The following is a 6000-nucleotide window of genomic DNA, read 5'->3' on the forward strand; positions in this document are numbered from 1 at the left end:
CTAGAAAATGCTAGAAAAATGCTAAATTCCAATCCTTATAATGAAAATATCCAAAACTCTATTGCTATCATTGAGTCTCAGCTATGATAATTGGATATTTATAAGCGCCAAGGGGCTAAGATTAGGGCACGTCTTCACTGGATAAAGGAAGGAAATAAAGGTTCTAAATTCTTCTTTTAGTATCTTAATTATAAGCATAAAAAGGAGAAAATTGGTGCAATATCTAATGAGTTTGGAACACATACTGACCTTGCTGAAATTGCTACAACATTCCAAAGGTTTTATGAGAATCTATTCAAGGAAGATAGATATTGGATGGATGTGCAACAAGCCTTAGAAGAGATGGTCAAGGATTACATCCCTCAAAAAATTGATCTCGGCTATAGTCTTTATTTGGATCGCATACTTTCCTTAGAAGATATTGAACGTCCTGTTTTTTGTATGAAACCTTACAAGAGCCTAGGCGTGGATGGTCTTCCTTCTAAATTTTATCAAATTATGTGTAATTATATTAAGGATGATTTTTACATGCTTTATTTGGAAGCCTTTTCACAAAGGTTCCCTTGGGAATGATATTACTAGGGAACTTATCAAATTGATTCCTAAAGGGAGGAATGAAAACACTGTTGCTTGTTGGAGACCGATCACTCTATTAAACACTGCATATAAAATTATTGCAAAAGCCTTGGCTATGAGAATTAAACCAGTGGTTCAAAGTATCACTAGACCTGAACAAACGAGATTTATTAAAGGCAGATTCATTTTGGATAACCTTATGCTTGCTTGGGAGACTATTGAATGGGCACACCAATCGGGGCAAAATGCATTGCTGGTCAAGCTAGACTTTGATAAAGCTTATGACAGAATTTGTTGGGATTTCATTCTTAAAATGCTTCATTGGTTGGGCTTTGGACCTAAATTACAAAAACATGTTAAAATGTTGTTCCAGGATGCCAATGCTCAAATTGTGATTAATAATTCTTTGACAACACCATTTGAACTACAACGATCCATTAGGCAGGGCTGCCCTTTATCACCCTTCTTATACACTCTTACAACTGATGCCTTAGGATACCTTCTTCATGGTGCGAACCATTTGAATCTCATCAAAGGGATTTCCATTCCTCAAAATCAGTTGGTTATCAACTCTCATTTTGCTGATGACAACATGTTGTTCTTGCGAAATTCTGAAGAAGAGCTAAATAATGTGCTGGATATATTGGAATTATATTGTGTTGTTTCTGGCTCCTATTGGCCCATAGTAAAACTAAATTTATGATGACCCATTTTGAGTAGATTCCAGAGTGGATTCCTAAGGAATGGAGGCATATTAGGCATGGTGAGATCACTAGATATTTGGGAATTCCATTTGGTATTGGAGTTTCTCTTTCAGACCTGTGGAAGTGGTTTCTCAATTGACTTAAAGAGAAATTATTCAATTGGAATAATAGATTCCTATCTTTAGCAGGGAAAATACAAGTTGCAAATAAAATATTCATTGCTTCTCATGTTTACTATTCCTCGTGTTGGATGGCATCAAAGAGGAAATATGAAGAATTGAACAAACTTATTCAGAAATTCCTTTGGTCTAAATGGGATGGAAATGATGGATTTATTGGTGCTTCTTGGTCTCATTGCATTCAACCAAGGCATAGGGGAGGTTTGGGAATTATTGACCCTAAGACTCAAGGGGTGTGTCTTGCTGCAAAATGGATACTAAGAGCTGCTAAAGGAGATGAACCATGGAAAATTCTTGTTCGTAATTGTGTGTTGCAGGCTGTTGCAAATAAAAAATGGTAGACAGTCAATTGGCTTGAAAATCATCATGGCTTCTTTTTTAAAAATCAAGGCTTCTATTCCCTTGCAATCCATTTGGAAGGCTTGGCAACATGTCTGTCATTTTCTTCAGTGGAATGATTCCTCTTTGCAGCATGGTTTCAGCTTTACCTCTTCATCCATTTGGTGGAACAAGCTGGTTCAATACCACAACTTACCCCTTGCTATTTTCTTTCCAAAGCATGCCTCTTATTTGTTCAAGAAGGTGTGAGAAACTTTAAGGACATTTGGGACTTTAGTACTTTTGAGTGGGCTTCATGGCTGAAGATTAAAAACCAATTTTCTCTAGATAACAAATACAAGCCATTTATCCTATTTGTATAATCACTAGTTCCTCTTGAGTTGTCCATTAAAATATGCACTCCAAGAGAATGCAACCTTTTTAAAGACTAGAAATGGTTCTCTACATCTCATTTTAACCATATTCCACTTAAGAAAGCATATTTGAGCTCCTTACCTCATTGGTCTATCCTCCCCCATCTCAATCAGAAATGGAAATGCAGATTTAGTATGAAGATATGGATCAATATGAGTGCACAAGTTTGAAAATCCAAAACTGATATGGATTCACAATTGCTAGCCTGGAAGGTTTTACACCACAAATTACCTATTGGTGAAAAATTAAAATACATTGCAGTGCAACCAATTCGATGCCCTTTTTGTTTGTATACGAAAAATATGAAACATATATTTTGGGACTGCCCCTATGTGAAAAAGCAATGGAGTGTTATCTTTAAAAACTTTTCAGCTATTTTTCACCATAAATGGAATTGGAAGGAACCTCTCCTTGGTTTTGGTCTTCATAAGGATGTTATTGCAGATTCTATTAGGCAAGTTATCCTAAGACATATTTGGAAAACTAGATGTAGTGCTATTTTTTCAGGCAATTATTTGTAGGATAGAGGCATCTTAATGTTATAATCTGATGTAGTTTTTCAGGTTGCTTTTTTGTTGTTTCGGATATCCAATTTATGTATAAGGAATCCGTCGGCCATGGCTCAGCTACAACAACTTAAAGACCAAGTGAATCAGCTTCAAAGTGACTGCCATATGGACCTTTGCAAAGTGTTTTGTCATGTCCCTTCAATGTAATGCTAGTTGTTTTGTAGTGATTTGTTTTATATGTTGTATCTCTCTTCCAGCTACCTTGTATACCTGTTATTCTTCGTAAATTTGCTTTGTTTCAATATATTAACAAAAGTAGCAATTTGCAATATGTATTTTGATTGAATACATTTGGTTATAAGAGGAGAATTGCAGCGATGATGGAAAGTATAAACAATTTGTTTTATAATTGTTTACAACTTGTAAAATTTGATAGACTAATTTTTTGAGGTTAATTTTAAGATTTAGAATAAATTTATTCTATAAAAAGAATCAATCCAATACTGATAATGTATTGTATAGATGTAACAAATTATAAGTACAAAATTTTGGAGATGTCCTTTATTTTCTTTATTTTCTTTTTACTTTTAAATTTACTGATTTTTTCCCTCCCAAATTTATGTCTATATATTTTTATAAATTAAACTATAATTTGCTACCATTTTCACAAGGTGCTCAAAGTTTACATACTTGGAAAAGACATCTCACATTTGCACTATGTTTATGGGCTTCATAATCTTTTTTTTATCGTTTTGATATTTCTAGGGATTTTATGTTTTTATTTAAAAATTAATTTATATTTAGTCTTTCTATTTGTTCAATGGTTTTTAGATTATTTATTACCATTTATAGAATTCTATTTAAAAAAAACATAATTCAAATGAACTTATTGAATTTGTTTTTATATATTTCTTATTTATGTTTTGTCTTTTAATCTTTCTTTGTACTCACAATATATTTATTGAAATTTTTTATAGTATTATTGTTCAATGTAAAGCTTAACAATGACAATACATAACTTTTTTTCAAGGAAGCATTGATCAAAATTTGCTTACAATTCTTTCCTGTAGAACATGTAAGAATATGCTTGCTTGAATATAATTTATTATTTTCGTTATTATAAATTAGATTTTTTTGTATCAAATAAGGGGTCACAATGGAAAGTTTTGTATTAAAGTATGATTAAAACAATTTAGTTTTCAGTCACATCTAGTTTTTGGAAATAGTCCAAAATACATAGAGAAACCATATTCTAATTGGAAATAAGCAGCCAAAGTTTCAAATTGATTTCACTAGCCTAAAAATCGATCTTGATCCATTGATGGGTCAAACACTAGAAGTCACAAGATCACTTTTCTAAAAACTTAAGAAAAACAAGTATGAAGATTTTTATCAATTACTCCTTAGTCTAAGGAAGTTGAAGATCCTTTTTCCTCCTCATCCTATTGTTGGTTTAGTGCCTAAGAGTAATCTTGCTCTTCCTCTTCATCCTTAGATTCAACATCAATATCCTCCTCAAGCACTTTTATTTCCTACTTCCTATCTATTTCTTTAGCTTTGTGCTCAGTATTTTCCTTTGCCCTTTCCACTATTATCTTCTTCCTCATTCTCCACTGAAGAATTCTAAATTCCTAGGCCCTCAATTTTTCATCATAGTTATGTTGAAAAACCTATTCCAAATTCTCATGAAGTTCTATTGCCTAGAAACTATTTTTTAGTAATAGGGTACCATGAGGAAGTGTGTTCTTTTCATCAACTCAATCTTGTTGGAACTTTGAATACTTCTAACCTTCATTCCTTCCTTCAAATGACTATTAGATGATTAACCTTTGCACCCATCTTGGCCAAATCATTCTCTAGATTATTTCCTTCTTGATAGATGTGACTTATTGTTGTTAGAGTGCACCACTAATTTAATTTAATTTATTAAATTACCTTTATTCCCTTCTCAAGATTTTCCTTTATGCACTTGCATTTTTATTTAATAATTAATTAGTAATTATTGAATTTTATTTTACCTCTTAGGGTTTCTCTTTTAGGTTTTCCAATCTCCTTCTATAAGGATTGATCTTTTGTAATTATCTCTTATTATTTTTAGTCTGATAATATAATTTATATATTCTTAGAGAAAAATCCTTGCCTTTTCTTTGTCTTTTCTTCTCCATGATAGGATCTTACATGCAAGTTTTCTTTGAGTTTTGTAGATTTATATTGCTCAAATCCTTCATGGTATCAAAGCATGCTCTGTTATATCTTGTTCTTATTTGGAGAAAAAGAGGAATGGGGGTTTGACAAAATAGATCTAGCTTTTTTCAATTTTTTTTTATAAAATTAGGGGGGTCCCTAAAATTTAGAACACTTTGAGGCCAAATAGACCTCATAGATAGATTCAAAAGATGTCAAAACCCCCTTTTTCATATAAAATTTGTCAACTTTGGACATTGACCAGGGAGGTAGATTATTCTTGCATACCATGGTCATACAATCCCTAACATGCATTCGAGGCAAGAAAAACTTAAAAATCACAAATTTTATTATAAAAAATACATTTTTTAACACTGATGACTTTACAAAAATTGTTGTGGTTTACAAACTACCATTGGTTTGTTGTTAACCGCAGGTAGTCACTTCTAAACCACCAATGACCAATAGTGTTAGTCGCCTGTCGCGCTACCACAACTACTGACATTGGCAATAGCACCATCACTCTATTTGCACATCACTAGTGTGCTAATCACATGCCACCACCATTGGCCACGTCGCCCATGCATCACCCAAATTTTTTTATTTATTCAAAAAAAAAAAAAATTCCTTGTAGAGGTCCTCACAATCTTTTTGCCAAAGATTATTTTAGAGGTGAATCTTCGCCATTTGGCAAATAGAGCATGTAAAATTGGTTAGCTGCATCACCAAAAATTTACAAGATTTGGGTCCAATGCTCGTGCTAGTCATCCATTAGTTTTAATATGATTGGTCAAAAATCTCAATCCAATTACCACTATAATATATGTTTTGGATACAATTATTTTAAAAAAATTTCCATCCTTTACATGTTTTCTTATTGGACAATGTTTGGTCTTACATATGAAGGTACGTTTCACCTACATCTGACATTCCTGCTTGTTAGTCTTGTTGACTTAGCCAACCTTGTTTTTTAGTATATATACATTCATAAGATACTATTTTTCTACATAATTTTCTCTTTTCTAGTCTGGAGACAAGCATTTCTTATTGTTGTTAGAATTTCAGAGTGCTTAGTGCATTGCCTATTGAGCAATC

The sequence above is a fragment of the Cupressus sempervirens genome, chromosome 3 (assembly GCF_028749045.1).
Source record: "Cupressus sempervirens isolate cs-2001-9-10 chromosome 3, ASM2874904v1, whole genome shotgun sequence".
Classification (NCBI taxonomy): domain Eukaryota; kingdom Viridiplantae; phylum Streptophyta; class Pinopsida; order Cupressales; family Cupressaceae; genus Cupressus; species Cupressus sempervirens.